This window comes from Adiantum capillus-veneris, chromosome 7 (assembly GCF_014529385.1).
Source record: "Adiantum capillus-veneris isolate H3 chromosome 7, ASM1452938v2, whole genome shotgun sequence".
Taxonomy (NCBI): Eukaryota; Viridiplantae; Streptophyta; class Polypodiopsida; order Polypodiales; family Pteridaceae; genus Adiantum; species Adiantum capillus-veneris.
In genome coordinates this window covers 7,596,728-7,619,195 of record NC_140937.1, presented here as the reverse complement: position 1 = coordinate 7,619,195, position 22,468 = coordinate 7,596,728, and the positions used below count along the sequence as shown (strand labels likewise).

The window sequence follows — 22,468 nt, the reverse complement described above, 5'->3', positions numbered from 1 at the left end:
TAGAAGTATCACTTAAAACCTTGGCAAACTAAAAACAATCACCTAGACATACATTGTAGAGTTGACCCAAAAACTGCAGACTTGGTCCTTGAAAATTCTTAAAGTGCCCATAACTTCCCTGTCTAGACTCCAAGCAACAAGATATAAAGACACGCATGGAGAGCACTCGAGCACCACATAATGAGCCCGTAAATTTTCACTTTGGTAACTTTGAAGAATCCCGGATTATAGTCATCAAAACACACCTATTGGCCCCAAAATCCACATCTCACATTAAAACTTGCTTGTTATCATGTCCCATCAAGGTATACACTACAAACATGCATAATTTGCATCACATAATCCTTTTTGTTTTTTGAGAAACACAATCCAAAATCCAAATCCCAAAAGAATTGGGCAACTTTAGCTCATTACAAGCAAGCATAAAAGAGCACTGACTCCCTTTTACTAGCATCCATAACATAGCTTACATAACTAGCAATAGAGAAACCATCCTAACCCAACCATTACCAACATGCTGTCTAAGAAAGTTAAGGTAATTGTGCATCCTTGCATTATCCATGGTGATTTAGCATCATCAAACCTCTAACGTTATATCCATCATAAACTTTTGAACAATTTATATTTGTATCATGAAAAACAAATTTAACTTGCAAATCTTCATCCACAACACTCCCCTTTGGAGTGGTAGAGCCCAAAAAATCTTCATCATCTGTCAAAGTGCTATAACTTGTATCTTGCAACTAACACGAATGCATACAAGGAAAAACTCTTTGGATATCTTGCACTTTAGCAATTCTAGAGATGTCAGACACACAAAAACTTTGTCCATGCAATCTTCATATGTTCCTTTATCCTCTTCTACTTCAAATGATTTTATGGTACCTAAAGGTCCATGGATACATTGTAAAGGCTCCTCCCACACCCCCTTTAAATAGGTACCTAAAGATCCATAAATACCCTAAAAAGGCTCCTCCTACACCCCCTCTGAATAGGTACTTACATAAAAAAATCCACCCATATTATTGTGCTCATAGGTATCACAACCTACTAAGAAAACATCAATAGTGGCATCCTCCTCTTCCAATCTTGACAAAGAAGCATCAATAATAGCATCTTTGTCTTGCCCTGTGACATCAACACCTGCAAGCATGCTATCAGCAACAAACATAGGCTCATGCATCTCCTCATACATATCATATTTCATCTCAGTAATACCCTACATAGGGCTAGAAAGCTCCTGATTGTTTTTACTGAATGCAAAGCAAGGGCCTCTCTCCATATGCAATCACATAAGCGTGCATCTTGAAGGAATGTGGCTATATGCAAGATGCCAATATGGGCTTAAAAATTCACTCTGATATTGTTAGTTTGGGGCTGTTGTAAAAAATTGTCGTGCTTGGCAATGCCTTGGTTGATATGTCTGCCAAATGTGGTGCGGGATGTTGTCTTTTGGAACGCACTGACTGTAGGATATTCCCAACAAGGGCCGGTCCAGAAAGCTCTGGGATGTTTTTGGCAGTAGCTTGAGGAGTTTACTATTTGGAACGACGTTTATTGATTGCGGGATATGCACAACAGGAGCAGGGATCAAACTCTATTTTTAGCGTATGCAAAGTGAGTGCCTTTATCCAGCAAAAGTCACCTATGCGTGCATCTTGAAGGCATGTGGCTCTATGGTAGATGTTGATATGTGCTTAAAAATTCACTCTGATATATGGTTAGTCAAGGACTGTTGCAAAAAATTGTCATGCTTGGCCATGCCTTGGTCAATAAAGTATGCTAAATGTGGTGCACTTCAAAAAGCACGAAACTTGCCTGAGGAACTTCCCGTCGCCGTCTTTTGGAGTGCATTGATTGCAAGATATGCACAACAGGAGCAGGGCTAGAAAGCTCTCGGCTATTTCCAATGGATGCAAAGCGAGGGACTCTCTCCAGATGGAATCACATATGCGTGCATCTTGAAGGCATGTTGCTGTATGCAAGATGCCGATATCTTCAAAATTCACTCTGATATTGTTAGTTAGGGCATCTTGAAGGCATGTGGCTCTATGCAAGAGATGTCGTGCTTGGTATTGCCTTTGTCGATATGTACGCCACATGTGGTGCACTTCAAAAAGCATAAAAAGTTGAGTCCTCATCATGCATGGTCTTCGTGCATTTGAACTAGAAGCAGGTGCTCATAAGAAGGATTTAGGCCAGATTCTATCACGATACAAGGAGATGATTAGAATGTATACATTATGTGGGTTTTGTAGACCAAAATTGCATCAAAGTGAACCAATTGGGCTTGTACCAAGTCAACAGTGAGCTGTGTTGCTTCGCATTAGAATGTTTAGGATCATACTGGTAAGTGTGCACGTTGGTCGATATGTATGCCAATTGTGGTGCCATCAAATATCCATAGAGGCAAAAAAATCCACTAACTCTAGGGAAGAAGTGTGCGCGTCTGTCGCACGTGTCAATGCAAGAGACTTGCCGATACACTATGTGCGAGCCACAAATGGCTCCAAGTACACAACTAGACTAATCTAGCAAGCTCAAGAGAGCAAGGGTGTGTCACTCACCGCCCTATGATTGCCTTTGTGGAGGATTCCTCGCCGCAAAGAAGAAGGAGCTGCCGCTTTGCCGCCACTGTGCTATCGCCGCAATGCTCATCGCACGCACACACTCTCTCTCTCTCACGCATACACACACACACACACACACACACACACACACACACACACACACACACACACACACACACACAAGGAGATGAAGAAGAAGAAGATGGAGGTGGAGCAAGAGCACTCTTTAATTTCACAAATGAGAGAATGAGTGATTTTTAGGTTTAGGTGACTTTTATATGAGCTCGCCCATTCACACTTGGGCGCCCATGCAAAGCCAACTAACCCTTGAACGTTCCACTTAGAGTGCGCCTCTCATCGGAGATCACTCTTACCCTTTTCCTATTGGACTGACAATCCTAGTACCCGACTCTACCAAATACAGCGTCTATCATAGGTGACCGGAGTGTACGTGAGGGTTAACATGCCCCCCTTCCTGATGTAGATTCCATCCTCGGAAGCTATTGAGTTGAAACTCATTCATCGAGGTGGAAGAGAATTTGATATGAATGTCCTTAGCTTTGTTCAGTCATTGTAAAATCAAACAACATTGGCACTGTAATTGCATTCTCATATACAATTAAAAAGCATATGCAGTTGTAGGCAGACAAATTGATTGGCAACAAAATTTTAAACCATTTATCAGTAATAAATATTAAATTGTAATATAACCCAACACATATACAGTTGTAAAGGTAAAAAACTAAACAAGTCTGGGGTCGCTCATTTAACGGTCAAAAGACACTAAAGATCAACTATTAATACCATGGGCAAGCTGGTCAATTTTCTCTGGTCAATTAAGCTGTTGAATCGCGAGAGCCAAGTATTTCATGTCCGAGGGTTGACTAGAGGCTATACCTAGAAGACCTTGTAGTTAAGCTATGATAAAAGGAATTCTCATGAAATGATCGCCTGACTTATTTACTTTTCTTTGACCCCCCAAAGTTTTTTCACAGTGATTCAATTTTGCTGTGCGTGCTTATTTTGTATGCCTTGGGTTTTTTGCTTTTCAAGGAAAAGTGCCCACACTGGGAACCTCTAGGGCTCTAGTACCATAGGCGATACATGTGAGTGGAGTACCAAATCAGGTTGAGATTTCTCTTCCAACTTTGGATTTTACATTGTGGCACTTTAATTTTTTTGTATGTTCTTTTTTAGCATTTTAATTTGGTAACTTTGGGGGGTCATATAACACTGTTACCCTCCCCATGCTCATCACACTAGTAAACTCCCTTTATAATACTTAAGCTAAAGGTCAATAGGGACTAAGCCCACTAGAAAGCCCTAGTACATTTCACACAATGCTGCCTAAATCAGATTAAGAACCTAAGTAAACATTGATTATTAGGAATGCATTCCCCATGGTATTAAGAGAAGATATCTAACACCTAGCTTTGTTAAACTAGCTTGGTCGATTTTTAAACTTAGACAAGTGATTATGACAAAAAATACATTGAATTTAATGTTTGATACTAAGAAAACGCGTTGAATATTATGCTACCAATCAAAATTAAGACAAACACGGATGTAAAAGAGATAAGGGGCAATGCTAAATGGACAAGAAACACCTGTTTGTGTTGATGGTTGCACTTGATTTGAAGTGTGAATGAGAGAAAGATTCCATGAAGATCCAAATCCTAACAATAGCAATTGTTCCTGTACACACTATGAAACACAAACAATACCTCTAGGAGGCACATCAGTGGAAAGAAAGAACTTTGCTAATCACTAAACTCTAAAACAAAAACACTCCTATCGTACTAATCTTACCTACCCTCCATCACTCAAGTGATGAGGAACAAAGGTGTTTGATGACATTGGTTTCATTTTCAGTGTACCGGATGTGAATGTGTAGGTCTGGGTCAATGTTTTGACTTTTATTGTGCATACTCGTTTGCTAATTGCTCCTGCTCTTTACTTTTTTTCTTTTTTGTGAGTATAAGGCTTTATATATACATTCCCTAAGATTGATGATTGAGAAAGAAGGGTAAGAGGGAAATAATTCAATAGGCTGATGTGAATGAAGACTTCCCTCGTTCCTTGGGTAGGTCATACTGTTTGAAATGTGCTCGCCACTCTTTGAAACCAATTGTTCCAGTTGGTAATAGGTGAGGATTTTTTCCATTATTTTTCTATTACCTTAGGTGCCTCATCGAGTTGCAAGGGTGGTAAGGTACTCTCCCAGGATAGAACTTGAAGTGGTTCATCAGGTGATTCTTGAACACTGGGAGATGTGGATTTCTTTGTAGCTTTATGGAGGTCCACTATTGTAGGTGGAGGCTATGGAGAAGCTTTTATCTCTGTGGATGCATTACATGAGGAGCTAGAACCTTCATGGGATTCCCCCCTTCCTGAACTAGGTGGAACAGATTGTTCTTTCTTCGGTACCCAAACTAGCCTTGGAGCGGGTGTGTAGCATTCTGTGATTTTTCTCTTTCCACAATCGCCCAATTTGTTTTGGAGCTATAGGATTGAGCACACATGGGTCAGGTGACAGGTAAGAACACAATCTACGTTTTGGCACCCAGATTTGATCATTTCGTTGATAGTAGCCTTGGGCTTCCAATAGTCATTTAGGAATCCACCGCCACTTTTCCTTACATTTTTTATGGTGAGTGGATGTTTCTTACAAGGCTTCTGTTTTTTACCACTAGCTAAGGTCGCTAAAGAAGCTTTAGGGACCCACTAGTATGTTTTCTTTGTTACATTAGGACGAGTCTTGTCAGAAGATATATGAATTGCTTCTAGCATTTAAGGATACGAGTGGTGGCATTTCATCCCCCTCAGGTATTACCTAGGTCGTCCCCCTGTTTCCCCAAGTGTATATGGTTGCTGTTAGGTGGACCCAATCCACATTGTCTGACTTAGTCATCCCAGGTAGTACATCCATATAAGGAGAATCTTTCCCAACATTAGTGTTCGCTTTACACGTGTAACAATACTGCAATGGGACCGAGTGAACTGTGGTGTCAGAATTATGATCAATTATAACCTGTTTCCTAGAGGATGTGCTCGACCAGTTACCAGACCCACTTGAATGACAGAATCTTGGAACTGCAAGTAGACATGGTTTTTAGACCAGTCATGCACCATTTTTGCTTCCCTCATGAAAGGACGTCATAAGATCATCTCAGATGCCATAGTGTGCTTAGAGAAATCCATAACAATGAAGGTAAGTCTTATTTTATGTCCAAAGACCTTGATCTTGAGATATTCTAGCATCCCAATAGGTTTAACAATAGACCCATTGGCCATCTTCACTACTATGGTTGTGGTCGTAAGCTGAGGTATTCCCATAGTTTCCCAACAATTTTTAGTCACAATGCTAACCCCAACGCCACCATCCAGGATTCCCTTCACAATTAATCCCTTAGTAGTGATTGGCATGGTCACATTGGATTCATCACCTTCAAGGTATTGTCCCAACTTGTTAACAGGTATTTCTACCACAAGGTTCTCATCTAGGTTGGGTAGTGGATCTAAGTGTTCCTCCTCTATTGGAATCTCCCCAGCTCCATCCATCTGTGCAAATTGTGGTAGCCCAAACTTTAGTTCTCCATTGAGGAAGGCTCGAAGAACTGAGACTAGCTCAGGGTCTTTATATAGTTTGGACATGATGGTGGTTCTAACTTCTGAAGACATGAAATCCATCCATTTGGCTATGTTTAATGGCACCTTTTGGGCTTCTGTCCTTTGTCGTGGGGAAGATGGGATCTCCATTTCTTCAATAGGATCAGGTAGTCCCTCTGTAAACGTTCTTTACATCAACAAGTGAGTACGTCCACATTCCCATGACTTTAAATAATTTTCTTCTTGGATGACACTAGGTATGGCTAAGGGTCTATGGACTTGGTGAGGTTGTTGTTGTGTAGGGAACACGATGTCTGTAATCTGGATCTGCCTAGGTGCTGGCTCTAGATCCCTTTGGGTATCTTCTACCAAACTCCTTAATTGCTTGACTCGCTCGATCTCCTCTATAGGGTTTGGATAAGTTCCTATCTTCTTCTTGGATCCTGGCCATTGTGGCTCATGAAGATCTTCCTTATTGGTTTCTATCTTAGTGGTCGTTTTGCTCTCCATGGTTTTACATGAATCAGAATCCTCTTCAGCGTCGGTCATATATACGGGGTCGTCACCAGTACCTATGTTGGTCTTTGAACTGGGGTCTGACTTTGTTGCTTTTTGCGATCTCTTCCTTTGTGTTTTCTTCTTTTTTTGAGATTGGGCAATTGATGCCGTGTCTCTTTCCTCAAGAATATAATTTTGTTTTTGGAGCACCGATCGTGTGATTACGTTTACTGGTACCGCATGTGTACTTTGTGATGGCTCCTCAATAACCTCAATCAAGTTTAATGGCGTGATCTTCAGTGCATTTGGATTATTTGGACATAGGGCAATCAAATGATCTATGCCACATTGATTACACATGAATATTGGCGTTGTAAACATGCTCGCTTGATTGGTTTGCATTAGTGTGGCATTCTTTTGTAGCCTAATAGACACTCGGCCACACGATGTAGACCTCCACACTCATAGCATTGAAGAGGTGGTCTCTTAGCAGTGTGATTGATATTTTGGCCTCTTGCAGTAAGAGCAGCTACTTGATAGACAGGTTTGAATTTTCCCCAATAGTCCTCCATGTAGTATTGTGGACTTTCTTCAAGCGCATCCATCCCACACAACCTTCCAAACAAGCAATGGATGACTCACAACCCACTTGATTCATAGAAGTGATTCTTGGATGTGGTGGTTGCAGTCCTAGCACTGGAGGTGGTGAGGGTGTTGTTTGAACAACATTTTGGGCCCTAAGGACCATGTGTTGTGACGTTTGTTCAAGAGGTGGGGCCGACATCAATGCACGCACTCGAGGTGTGTCTGTCCATGCTAAGTTTGGTCCATTGGCCATCACACGCTTAAATACTATGCAATCCTTAGCTTGATGACCATACCTCCCACAGGCATTGCAGTTCCCATTGAATTTTACTCTAAAAGTAGGGCATTCACTTGTACTATGCGGTCCGTAGCATACTGAGCACCATTGTTGCTCCCTTCTTGGATACATATGATTGTTTTGTGGAGCACGATTGTCTCTAAGACTCTCTTGAATGGCCTTGGTGAGATTTGCTAAAGTCATCTGAGATATCTTTGGCTCCTTAGCAGTAGGCTTTAGGGTCATTGGCTGATGCCCCAATGCTTGCGAACTAATAGATTTAGGCTCAACAGACACTCTTTCTCCTTAAATTATCCTCCAATTGGATTGCATTGGTGGTGACTGCTTCCCAAGTGGTGATACCTCTAATGACTAGGCATTGTAGATATCCTCATGTCGTAATCCCTATTGAATCTATCAAGCAATTGATTATTATTGAAGCACTCATTTGGATAACAATGAGAATTCAAATGCTTCAAGCGAATGATAAAGTCTCTCACCGACTCTCCTTCCTCTCGTTGGGCTTTCTGGTGTTGAGAGGCTACACCCCAATTCACTCCTCTAATATGTACTCTTTTAAGAACAGTCTCCTAAGAGTAGGGTAATTTGTTTTTTCTTCCACTCTTAGGGTTCTATACCAATCCCCAATGTTTCCACTTAAGGTTAGGCTTAAAGCCTTACTCTTATGCACGTCATTGTGTTCTCCTAGAGAATCGCATATTTGTTCAAACACTTCGATACGCTTTCTCACATCCCCGTCTCCACTGAATTTCTGTGTGATCTTGGCTATTTGTATTGACTTGCTTCTAGGTTCTCTATCAGGCGTGTTACGCATATTCTCGGCAATAGATCGACCGATAGCTTTAGCAAATGTTGCAAAGTCACCTAAGTGAGCAGGAACCGTGGGTGGAGGTGCTCCAGAGACTACATGTGGAGTAGGTATTGGCATTGGGCTTGGCGCATAGGAAGCCCTTGGGTTCCACGTTTGGTACGGTGTTGTGCCATGTGGCAGTCCAAAGTTCATATGTGTGGCCCTAGGCATAGCAGACGTCGGATGTGACATGCTAGTGCTAGCCGGTATGGTCCCATGGAAATAAGAGCTTGGGTGTTGTGGTTGTGGAGCATAGGTTGTTGAAACAATGGGAGGGGTAGGGGCTACATGAGTGTGATGACCCATAGGTTCGTACGATTGGTACACACTTGTAGGGGCCGTGTCGGCAGTGAGCTACCATGTAGTGGTGCTTTACTAACAAATGAGGTCCATGGCGTGTTTCTTGGCATGCCCATCATTGGGATAGGGATGGTAGCCATGGCGTCATCAAGGGAAAGATGAGATAGACTTGGAAAGGTAAAGCTATCACTTGTGGGCTCACATTGCACTGATACCCCTGGCGAAACAACATATGGGGGATCCATTGGACTTACCGAGAGAGTCTCCATTTGCAATAAGGTTGGTTGTTTAGCCTTCCTTGTATCCAAGAATCTCATGAGACCCGTTGAAGGTATGTGGATCCCCTTGTTCTGTCTCTATATTTCAATAACCCTATGGATGACCTCACAAACTCTTTGTTGTTGATCCTCCACACTAGTAGCACCCGTTGTGGATTGTAGGACATCTAACCAACCCACGTGATAGGTGTGACCTATGTATAGGTTGGTTAGAAATTTCATCTGTAGTTCGTACTCCCAGTTCTCAGTTAGGAACGCTCCTTGAGGTGCTAGGGGTGTCCTTTGAGTTAGATGCAATGTTGCTCTCTATGGGTTGGCCGTTAGTGGTTGCCAAGTCAGGCACACTTGATTGCTCTCCTAGCAAGAATATTGACATAGGGGCTTTCACTTTTAACTCTCTTCGTTGCTCCGCCTTGTGTAAGCTCTTGATTTCCTTTTTCCTAGCCGCAATGATATATCGCTCAACCTCTTGCACTTCGGCAAGGCTTCTACCATTAGGTAATATAACCTCGGAGGAGAATAGCTCTGAAGAGTCAAGGGGTGCAGTGAATAGAGTATTCACGTGCATATTCTCTAAGGGCATAGGGTCTACATTGGTCATGAATGGCGAATTTACTTCCCCACCCCCCTCATTTACATCATTAGCTCCATGTTCGGAGTGAGTGGCTCTACTAAAGGTTTCCTTCAAGTGGCTAAGCAGACTCGGCCCGAACCGTGGACCCATGGCATGCATGTCTTGGCTTTAGCTATCGGGATTAGGCATTGGGAAACCCTCCATGACGTCGTAGTCAGAGGAAGAGTCACTAGCCGCTATGTTTGGGTCTTGGTTTGTACTACCTTGGGTCCTCGGTGAGGGCCCAGAACCTAAGGTAGGTGGATATTGAGAACTCGTGTAAGTCAAAATGCTCGCTAGTTGCTCGGTCTCTAGCACACGACCAGAGTGCAGATGCATGTGCCTTTGGCACCCTACAAGCGTCGGCAAATAACCTCGAAGATTAACCACTTACTTTTTTAGGCGTCTGTTTTCACGCGTTTTTTGATGTTTTTTAATGTTTTTTAATGATCGATTTTTGGATTAGAGCGTGTGATAGCTTGAAACGAGTGTTTCGCTCAGAGGATCGTGTTAAGCTTTAGAACACAGCGTTCGGTTACCCGAAGCTCCGTTGGTCATCAAAAAGGTCGATTTTTACCTACACGTGAGGCTAAAATACGTAATTTTAAAGGAGGACTAAGGCCTGAGCCTGAGCGTGGGCTTGAGCTTGTGTTTGCGCTTGGTCTGGGGGATATTCCCGATCCCGGTTCTACCTTTAATTTTTTTTTCATTTTTCATTTTTTATTTTTCAATTTGTTAATTTGTTAATTTTTTTGATTTGTTAAATTTTTTTTTTTTTGGATAGGGTCACCACGGCCGTGCTGTGCACGCGAGAACACACACACCTAACCTACCTAATTACAAATAATATAGCTACTGTTACACACTAACACACTACTATAGAAACTCATTAGCTAACAAAACTACTTACTGTACTTTACACAGAACTAACATTATGGATCTACTACCTTACTCCTAACATCTTATCACAGACAAAACAACTTATGAACAGAAAAAACACAGTACCTTTTAATACCTTATTAACAATACACAGCAACAAAACAAACTCCTTCTCAACACACACACCTTCCTTCTCTACCTTTACTACATTTCAAAATGCACCACAAAGTAGCAAAGAGTGCTACTCAAGCTTAATGCAAGGCATTTTCCCGTCAATAGTGCCAAAAATGTGCGTGTCTATTGCACGTGTCAATGCAAGGGACTTCCTGATACACTGTGTGCGAGCCACAAATGGCTCCAAGCACACAACTAGACTAATCTAGCAAGCTCAAGAGAGCAAGGGTGTGTCACTCACCGCCCTATGCTCACCTTTGTGGAGGATTCCTTGTTGCGAAGAAGGAGCCGCCGCTGCGCCGTGCTCAACCGCTTCGCCACCGTCGTGCCATCGTCACAATGCTCGATCGCACACACTGTCTCTCTCTCTCTCTCTCACACATACACACACTCACACACACAAGGAGATGAAGAAGAAGAAGATGGAGATGGAGCAAGAGCACTGTTCAATTGCACAAATGAGAGAATGAGTGATTTTTAGGTTTAGGTGACTTTTATATGAGCTCGCCCATTCACACTTTGGCGCCCATGCAAAGCCAACTAACCCTTGAATGTTCCAGTTAGAGTGCGCCTCTCATCGGCGATCACTCTTACCCTTTTCCTATTGAACCGACAAGCCTAGTACCTGACTCTATCAAATAAATAATATGGCGTCTGTTGTAGGTGACCGAAATGTGTGTGAGGGTTAACAAGAAGCAATACTTGCAACCCAAATCAAGCGTAGACATGAACGACATGATGAGGAGTCAATAACATGGCTATGGAAAGGAAGCTTTGGGATGTTTTAACCAAATACAAAGGGAAAGCCTTTTTCTCTTCAAATGCATTCACACATGCTTTCACCTTGAAGAGCCTACGCAAAATGGTCCTCTACCATTGTAAAAGTGCCCTCTCGGCTCTTCCATACCAAAGCTTGGTAATGAAGCTTCAGGATTTGCAATGTCCACTCCGCCTCCACCATCATGTTTGTTACGACCAGTGCGGTCATATATGGAAGCTTAAATGCAACCTGTGTGCATCGACGATAGTAATTCAATCACACGGTGAGTAAGCATTACCATATTTTTAAATTTTTGACACTGAGAACGTCGTTAAATTTCACGTTGCCATGGGATTTTCATCTGCACACTAATTAACATAAAGAAAAAGCACGTTCGACGACTTGTATTTGTTCTATGTTTACTCTACGCTACGCTGAAGATAACTTCACAGGGATACAACTCGGGATGGGACTGGTGTTGATAAGTCTTCGTAATGTAAGCTATTTATCCTTTTGTTACTTGAGGCAATACAAATTTACCAATATCGTATGGGTTGGAATTATATTGGTTTTAAATAAACCTGAAAAATCACTTTTGGCAAAATTTCCTTTGGCAGCAACGATGTTCTTAAGGAAAATCTATTCAAATTCACTTAATATCATATGCTGCCAGAAAAATTTCTGAAGATTTATATGCTCTAGAATTGTTGGTACTAGATAAGGCTCGGTCGAGATCTGGGGCAGGGGAGGTGCAGTTCTGCTACCTTCATTTCCTTCTGTGCATTTATCCTTCCACAAGCCGTCCAATGCTACACATCATCACAGAGAAAGATTGCTCAAGTCTCCAATCATCGCTTTCCAGACAGTGAAGGCAATGTATACCCTCAGCATGTAGAAATGTTTCTCCTGAACACAAGTCGAACTGACAGTTAATGCAAGAAGCAACACATCAATAGCTGTCAACAGCTGAACCTTCTCCTCAATCTGCGCACTAAACATAGCTCTGACAGTGGGCCCCATATCCACCAAATCTCAACCCGAATAGGGACGTTAAATTGCACGTTGCCATGGGAATGGCACGTTCCCTCATATTATACAAATTAGGGAGGACTGTTTAAACTCCCCCACGCAAGGTGACTTGCATGTTTTTTTTTTAAAAATAAAATGGAGGAACAACAAACAATTAATAACATTGGCGTCTTGTATAATTATGAACATTGAGCTAGATAAAACTCTATTCCTCCTTGTGGTTTTTTGCAAGGTACACCTCTGAAACACTACGATTGGTATCCAAAACACACTCTGAAGTAAAAAAATCTAGCAAGCTTTGATGAGAAACTCTCTCTCTGCTTCAGTTTAATGTCTCTCCTCTACTTAATATGACATATATAGTTTTCCAATACTTTGCTCGATCTCAATTTGGTGTGAACACAACTAATGAAGCACTCTAGTACTAAAACGTTGTGGTGAAAACCAATATTTTCTCTCTCTAGTGGCTGCCAGTTTTTCCCTCCCTCTTTACTAATAGGGGTCCCTCCAAAAACATGCTAGTCATTCCCTACCTCTCTCTCTACTGTGCCACCTCTATCTTCTCTTCACTCCACGTTGCAAATTGCATCTCTTTCTTCAATGTCACTTATCCCTCCCAAAAGTCTCTTGTAGCAGAGGTTTGAACCTTCTTTCCCTCCTCAAGCTTGTGACATTCTCCTCCATGGTAGTCACCACCTATTGATTGCTCTGTGAAACTCACTTCATCCCTAAAGCTATAGATCTACACCTTATCCTACTCCTAGAGCTTATCTCTCGTGTGGATTTACTTTTCTCAAACAGGTTCCTTGCTCTTTCTTCCCCATTTAGCTCTCCAGAGTGGATTTACTTTCCTCAACAATTCTTTGCTCCTTCCTTATTTAGCCAACTTGTAGGTGGAGGGGCATAGTGGTGCCATTGAATGTCTTTGTATACCTTCTAGCCTTTCTCTTTATGCAACTGAGATCATGAGTGTGCATAAACTAATTTCTTTGTGCAGATGGTGCCACTTCCTTTCATGTAATGAGAAGGAGCTCAACACCTAGGAATGTTATTGACTCAATTTCTTCCAGCAATGTACAAGATGATAGTGGATGTTGGGTTATTATCAAGTACAAAAGATTTACGTGGGTGACCATGTAGCCAAGCTCAATCAAGAGGTGCACACAAGGTATCAAGGAGATATGTAGCTTCTTGAACACAAGGTCTCAAGGTGATATGTAGCTTCTTGAGCACACCACTAGAAGGAAAGAATCATGGACTTCAAGCAAGCTGAAGATGGTAGGCGGCTAGTGAAGGTGCATGATGTGCATATTGCTTCACAATTGAAGCTAAGGACAACATTGAATTAAACAAGGTTCCTTGTAAATTGTAATTCCACTTTTCTATAAAGTTTTTAGGATTGTCTATTTTCTACTTTCACCTCTTACATTGCTTATAATGTGTGCGTGATATACGTTGTTTGTTCATTCTTGTAGATGTTTTTCCATCTTATTTTGTAGAGTGGGAGTCAATAGAATACTTCACATGGAATTTTGAAGCCATCTACATGGAACTTGGAAAATTACTATATGTTGGTTATCTATTCTTTGAGCTTGTTGCCTCACATATATCTTTTTTTACAGACATACTAACGTCACACCTAGGCAAAATGGTTATGGTAATCTATCTCCCATTCACTCACCAAGCCTAGAGAGTTTGGAATGGCCTACACTAGACAACGCAGTGAGAGCATAAACCAAAATGAAAATTAATGTAGATATGCATGCAATCATTGAGTTTACCTACATGTCCCACAAAGCAATGATAACATGAATTATGTCTCTTCGTGTGTTTGTGTACATCTTTCGATTATAGAGTGTTCATAGGACACCAACAATGTGGATTTGCAAAGGGAATGGTATTGTGTATAACTTTCTTGCAGTTGGATGGGGGAGACCAAGGTGGTCAACCACCAAGGAGATAACATTAAGTGCTATATACTTGGGAAGAAATTGGTGTTCAAACACCATATTTCAAAGCAAATCTTGTCAATGTTCTTTCCCTATAGACAATAGAAGCAAACAATGGGAATATACGAGGCACTTAACTTTGATGTTGCTACTTGAGAAATCGTTAACCTTCAAATACGTCTCCATGATGATGAGATTCACGACATCTCTATGAATAACAACTGGCACCTCAACCATCTTCATGGGTATCTGAATCTGAGATATACATTGCCCAATCTATACCTCTTTGTTGTCAATGACAAGGTTGTGCAGTCTAGAAAACAAAAAAAATTTATTTGTAAGGATATTGTGTTCCCATGATGTATTACTGTAAAAGCTTGTAAGTAATGCAAATTTTTCTCTCATTAATATATAATGTGTTTTGAATCTCATCTCTGGGCATATTTGTTCACTTTTGAGTTTTTTTTGGAGCATTTCATTTTTTAAAAAGTTTTTGAGTGAAAATGTTCAACTTGATTGTTTGCAAACGCCAACGCCTTCAGATGGTTTCTTGTGTTGATTTGTCACGAGATTTTTTAATCTATGAATTTAGTTAAATTTAAGGTTTTTAAAAAAGTTTTTAAAGTGGATTTGGGTATATAAGTCACTTTTTCTAAGTTAATTTAATTCATCGCTCTAGCTCTAAGCTCTCTTGGTATCTTCCTTGCAAACGAACACATGGAAATGTTGTGTGATACACTCCTCACACAACTCAAAAAGGTTGCCCTTGCAGATCAAGTACATGACTTGGTGAGTGTGATTGAGGGCTCAATTGACATGTAGGCCACAACCAACTTATATATAGAGGCCTATGAAAGCTTTTCAACTACATGGAGGAGCACCATAATGAACATGCAATTGTGGTCGAGGGATTTGACACGGTGTGGGTTTCACTGGATTTCCTCAAACACCTCTACAGGGCAAACAAGAACTTTTTCTTATGTCTTTTGAGGTTCATGAAAGGGTTCACTGAACGTGACTACAAGATAGAGGAGGAGGAGTATGACCTCATAAACTTGGGCATGGGGTGTATAAGCACCCAACTCATAGCTTGGAATATGGTTCTTAAACTTGTGCTCAAGGGCATGGACAAGGAAACATCAAAAGAAAAGGCTAGCAAAAAGGAGCATGTAACCATTGTGAAGGAGCAAATGAAGATGTAGAGGAGGTCAATGAGTAGATGGAAGCATCCATGACACTTTCTCCCTTACAAGATCCCAACTCTACCAAGGAGGAAGATCAAATGATAGAGGGATATGAAGTGTTGGAGGAAGTCCCCGACTTCCAATTACTCACTTTGCATGTAGTGATGATGGAAGATTGTCAATTTTGTTTTCTCAAGTGACATTGCAAAGACTTTTGGACTCAGGGAAGAAAAATCACTCTTGGTGATTTCTATATATGGAGGCATAAAGGATCTAAGTAGAAAGGAAGCGTCGACAAAATTCAAAATTGACTCTGAAAACCAAAGTCTCTCAGCAAGGCTCTCCTACTTGCCCAATGAAAATGAGCAGAATTTGGTGGAAATGGTGACAAGCACCGTAGTGGAGATAAAAATTGTGTGCTTACTTTTATAAAAGTGTGCCCAAAAGCACTCTTCATCCATACAAATTACTAATTCCAATGGGTGGAGATGATTGTTCGTGCATCGACCTCACAACAGGAAAGATCTTGAAGAAATGGATGAGTACGTATAGGTAAATCATTCCTAGACCTAGATGATTATCTAAACTTTTCTTAAAATTAATGGTAATGTTCTTTAAAATGTTTTGCAAACTACATACCACATTGATAAGTTTAGTATGCGAACTAGAGACTCTCGTGGTGTGCCCTTGCCAGGGATAGGTCCGTGTGGCACTACCTAAGCCACTTGGCACCATCCATTCTTTGATTTGCTCACAAAGATTTCTTGAATCATGGTTGTGTAGAGAAACTCAAGCCCAAAGAGCTGAGCATTGTACATTGTGGAGATTCCCTCACTCTAAATACCAACAAATTTATACTAGTGGATCCGAGGCCATCTTCTATGACTTTGTAGGCAAGCACCCATGGTTAGTCCTATCCCATTGTGCCCTTAGCCTAGGTCAAGGGGTGACAAAACCCAAAGGGATTGTAAAAACCCTTGGCATGAGTCTCACCACTCATCCCATACCAACTGATGTAATTCGTAGAAAGACACACAGTCCATGTTGTAAAAGCAAATACAATATAATAAAAGAAAATACAATAGTATAGATTGGTCTTTTGTATTGCATTTATATTTCATTTTGTAATGTATATTTTTATATTTTCAAACTACATATGTACAACCTTGTTTAAAGCAAGATGTGTTCACGGTTTCTGCAAAAATCCCCAATCATAGTCTAGAAGGGAGAGTTAGGCGTTTTTTGGCCAACTTTTTGTCAAAATCGAGCCGCAGGGGGACCCAACGGGTAGAGGGCACAAGGTCGAGCATTTCTAGGTCAAAATGGGACTTTTCTGCCCTAGTGCATAGGGCCTTTTTTTCCTTGCGTTGCCTTGTCGGGCAATGGGGTGCATCATCGGTCCCTTGTGCACTTTGACTGACCCCCCCTGTGGCCTCGTTTTGATGAAAAATTGACGACAAATGCTCGATTCCATTTTTAACTTGCATGATTTGATAAGAAATACCACACTTGATCACTTAAATCTAACAACTTGATATATAAAATTGCAAATAATTCACAATTTATAATAAATTGTGCAATTGCGACAAATGGTAGAAATTCAGCCATTTGATATTTTATCAAAAGATTACAATTCTCAGAAGAGAGTTTACATGGGGAGATCTAATTCTCATGGAGGCAATGCTCATTTTGTAAATTGATAGCAAGGCCAAATCAATGTTTTTTAGCGTGACCCTCTTCGAGTGTACAATATAGGAAACATAGTCAGACTCTTGAAATAGTTGCTGTTGGAATTAGGGTTGCAGAGAGACACACACAACTTGGAGAAGACGAAGGAAGCTCAAGGCACACAATAGAGAGTGTATAACTTAGTGTGCAATGGAAAGATAGATAGCCCTAGAGTGATGGGTGTATATACAATGCACGGGGGAGAAAACCTCCTAAAGAGGGAAAAAATGACCCGGCGATCATAGTGTGTTCACACACATCACTACCACATGTATATGGTAACAAGTCCCCCCTGAAGTGATGCGGTGAACGAGAGCTGGCACATGAGTAAAGGGAAGTGCCATGCCCTAAGGACATGATCAGTCCACAAAGGGGAGTAAGCCCAAAGATTTGCGGAAAGCTTCAAGCTTCTCATGAGACAGTGCCTTTGTGAAAAGATCTGCAAGGTTGTCCTGTGTTGGCACATAAGCCAAGCTGATCTCTCCTGTTGAGAGCCTCTCTCTGACATAGTGGTAATGCACCTCAATGTGCTTTGTGCGAGCATGAAAAACTGGGTTCCTCGCAACTGCCAATGCACTCTGACTGTCAGTGTAGATAGTGTTGGCAGTGTCCTGTCCAACACCCAAATCAGCCATAAGGCGTCTGAGCCATACACACTCAACCGTAGCTGTGAAGACTGCCTTGTACTCAGCCTCACAACTCGAATTGGCACAGTAGGTTGCTTCTTGCTCAACCATGATATACACGAACTGCCAAGCATGAAACACAAACCACTTGTGGACACTCGCGTGTCAAAACAACCAGCCCAATCTGAGTCCAAAAAAGCATGTAAGTTTGGCGGAAATGATCCCCCCTTGGGATAAAACAAGCCAAGATGTAAAGTGCCACTAAGGTAGCGGAAAATCCTCTTGACATCCTGCCAAGCTTAGACCCTGGGCTATGCATAAATCTGCTGACCTGTGAGACTGCAAACTGAATATCCGGTCTCATGCTGCATACATAAATGAGGCACCCAACAGCAGTTTGGTGAAGAGTGACATCAGCAGGATCGCCACCATCATGTAGACTCAACTTCAAACCTATTTCCATGGGAGTGGCAATATGTTTGCAATCCTCAAGTCCAAACTTACATAGCAATGTCTCTATGTAACTTTTCTGACACAAGGCAATACCACCATCACACTGCTTAAACTGTATACCCAAGTAATGATGCAACAACCCCAAATATTTCAGCTTGAAAGTAGCATTCAAATCAGCCTTAAATTCAGCAATATGTCTCTCATTTGGTCCACTTATCAACAAATCATCAACATAAAGAACCACAATGAGAAGTACATCACCCTCACGCTTTACATACAATGTGCTTTCTGTTGGAATGTTACGAAAGCCTTGTTTGACCAAATGAGTGTCAGATTTCTCATACCAAGCACGAGGAGATTGCTTCAACCCATACAAAGCCTTGTTACATTTGCACACTTTTCCTCTTGTCCTTTTATGACAAAACCGCGAGGCTGCGTTACATAAACTTCCTCAAATATGTCACCATTCAAGAAAGCAATAACAATGTGTGATTGATGTACATCCCAACCAAAATGAGCTGCCAATGCACATAGAAAATGCACAGTCGTCATACGAAAAGTGGGAGCAAAAGTCTCTTCATAATCTATGCCTTTTTGCTGTGCATAACCCTTTGCAACAAGTCGAGCCTTGTGACGATCGATCTCACCATCCGGCTTGTGTTTCAACTTGTAAACCCACTTCGTACCAATGGTCTTTTTGCAAGGAGGCAAATCACATAAAGTCCATGTGTCATTTTCTATAAGTGCGTCATATTCTGATTGCATGGCAGCCATCCAATCTTTTGCATTCTCTGCTTCATCAAATGATAGAGGCTCCTCAACATCATGTAAGCTAGACACAGCCAAAGCATAACAATCTGATGCATAAGATGCATGGAGAGAGCATGAACGAGTATGACTGGACAAAGGTGCATCCAATTTACTATCATGCAAAGTGTGCACCAGCCATTTTGGCATACCTCTAGCCTGCTCATTTTTAGCCCTTTCCTCATCAAGTACATCATGCACATCTGCATCAGTAATAGACTGATCTAGAACATTTTCAGAAACCCCCATAGGCTGTACATTTTCCTCATTGGAACTTACATTCGTATTTCCACCACTGAAAAGAGACAACAAAGTGTCATAAATGTCATGTGAGCTTACATTACTGTCTCTAGTACATGACAGCAAGGGCTGAACAGAATCTTCCACAAACACTACATCTTATGAAACTAGAATATGTTTTGTTTGTGGATGATACAACCAGTAACCTTTGCTTTCAGCACTATAACCAACAAAAATACATTTGACAGCCTTATCATCCAATTTTCTGCGCTGCACTTGTGGCACCAAAGCATATGCCAAACATCCAAAAACACTCATGTGCTCAATAGAAGGCTTTCTATCATGCAATGCTTCATATGGAGTAATAGACTGCAAAGCTTTCGTAGGACACCTGTTAAGTACATAAGTGGCACACATGATGGCCTCAAGCCAAAAAGAATGTGGCAAAGCTTGACTTTTGACCATACATCATGCCATTTTTGTCAGTGACCTATTTTTCCTCTCAGCAACACCATTTTGCTGAGGTGTATAAGGCACTGTACATTGGTGTTTTATCCCACGACTAGTAGAAATGCATTAAATTCATGAGACATATACTCCCCCCCTCGATCGGAACGGAGGGTGCCCATAGTATGTTTCGAGACATTTTCAGCCATAGCCAGAAATTGTTTGAAGCACATAAAAACTTCAGACTTCGCTTTAAGCGGAAATACCCATGCATGCATGGAGTAATCATCAATGCAAGTCATGAAGTACAGGTTATTGCCCAAGGACGGATTTTGCATGGGCCCACAAACATCGCTATGCACAAGCTGCAACCTGCATGTGGCCCGAACTGAACCATCCTTTGGAAACGTTGAACACTGCATCTTACCCAAAATATAGCCTTCACAAACATGTTTGACAGGTGCTTCAAGATGCGGCAAAGAAGCAACCTATCAGATTTCTGCAAACGCACCAAACTGGCAAAATTCAGATAAGCAAAACGTGCATGCCAAAGTTTTGCATATGAAATAGCCCTTGAATCTGCAATAGCATTTGCAAAATTTGGTCCACACTTGTCATACAAAGTGATCTTATACAGCCCACGACACAAAAGGCCAGATGCAACAACTTCATCAACCAAAACTGAGATCATGAACTGTACATCTGTCATCCACAAATTTGACTACAAGTCCAAGTCTAGCAAGTGCGGATATAGACAAGAGATTCTTCTTGATCCCAGGTGCATAAAGTGCATCAACAAGTGTGAAAGAACTGCCATTAGCAGTAGTAAGCACAATCTTTCCAACTCCCTGAACTGGATAAGAGGCATTGTTGGCACAAGTGACTGAATTCCCATGAGGGACATACTTGAGAGAGGTAAACAAATCACGATGTGAGGTAATGTGCTTTGTAGCACCACTGTCAAAATACCACACATGTGAATCTGCAGCAACTGACAAGCATGCATCATGGACAACAGGATTGTAAGTGCACTCTGTGCTAAAAGCCCATTCTACATCAACATCATCATCATAGTCTCCTTTCACAAAAGACACAACAATGGCTGCATTTGTAGTGGAACCAGCATTTGCAGTGGAACCACCCTCTTTCTTCTTAGCCTCTTTGGCCTTCAACTTAGGGCACGACTTGGTCAAGTGATCATTAGCTTTACAATAATGGCAGCGCATCTTCTTTTTGCCCTTATCACCAGAATTTGAAGATGAATTGCTGCCAGTAGAAGCATTAGGAACAGAATTTTTGCCACTCGCAGCAGAACCATAAGACGTGGCTACATTGCTGTTACCACCCTTTCTTTGAGAAGCAATAAAAGCCTGTTCAACTGCACACTGCCTAATCCTCTTTTTTCTGGAAAGTGACTCTTGCAACAGCAATGTGCATACTGCATCAAACTTGACAACTTCAGGATTTCCTTGGGTCATCAGTCTCCAAGTACTAGGAAAAGTGTGGTAGGAATCTGGTAAGGCATCAAGAACAGTCTGCACAAGGGAACTGTCTGAAATGACTTCACCTGCATAAATAAGTTGCTCATTGATATCCTTGACACTAGCAAGGAAAGTGTCCATATCATCTTCCTCATGCATAATCTTCGACTCCAGCTCTTTACGCAGCAAAGCAATTTTAGCCTCATTGCGACTTGCATAAAGACCTGTTAGAATATCCCAAGCCTGTTTTGCATATTTTGTTGAACGGATGTGAGGAACAATGGTGCGCTTCATCGACAACACAATCAATGCATGAGAATGCGCATCCTTAAGATCCCAATGAGGTTGTTCTGCCATAGGAAAAAAAACTCTAACAGCAGCAATCCTTGCAGCAAGACCTGCAACATCCTCAACATCGCCTACATCCTCAGAACCAGGACGTACATCAATGCCCTGCACAATGTTCCAGATGCCCTTTGGCACAAGAACATGTTGCATCATATAAGCCCACATAGGGTAATTGTCCCCATCCACTCTGTCCTCAACAGCAAACATCTTGAACACATCTGTGTTGTTGTTGTCAGCCATGGTAAATGCTGCACCTGATGTGAAAAATGCCCGAAAATAGGAGAAACAGAGCGAGAACAACACGTGCTATATACCACAAACCGTAGAAGATTATAAGGCACATGTTATGCAGAAAACGGCACTGACAGAAATTCTGCACAAAATGACAAAATTGCTTGTGCAGACCTGCCTATAGTGGAAACGGAGGCCGAAATGAGCCCAACTCAAAAATCTTAGCAGACCAAGCTCTACCAGGTTTTTCGAAGTATTTGTCGACCTGCGAACGCTTACCAAAGCTCATTGAAATCGGAGAAAGTGAGCATGCATGTACGACTAGGCCCGGGAGGACGCAACCTGCTCTGATACCAATTGTTGGAATTAGGGTTGCAGAGAGACACACACAACTTGGAATTAGGGTTGCAGAGAGACACACACAACTTGGAGAAGACGAAGGAAGCTCAAGGCACACAATAGAGAGTTTATAACTTAGTGTGCAATGGAAAGATAGATAGCCCTAGAGTGATGGGCGTATATACAATGCAC

At 41.5% G+C, this 22,468-nt stretch overlaps 1 pseudogene; it reads right to left on the bottom strand.

Moving 5' to 3' along the window:
- Positions 1-410: 410 nt before the first annotated feature.
- LOC147453399 (uncharacterized) lies at positions 411-21,946 on the bottom strand (annotated as a pseudogene).
- Between the last annotated feature and the right edge of the window lie 522 nt (positions 21,947-22,468).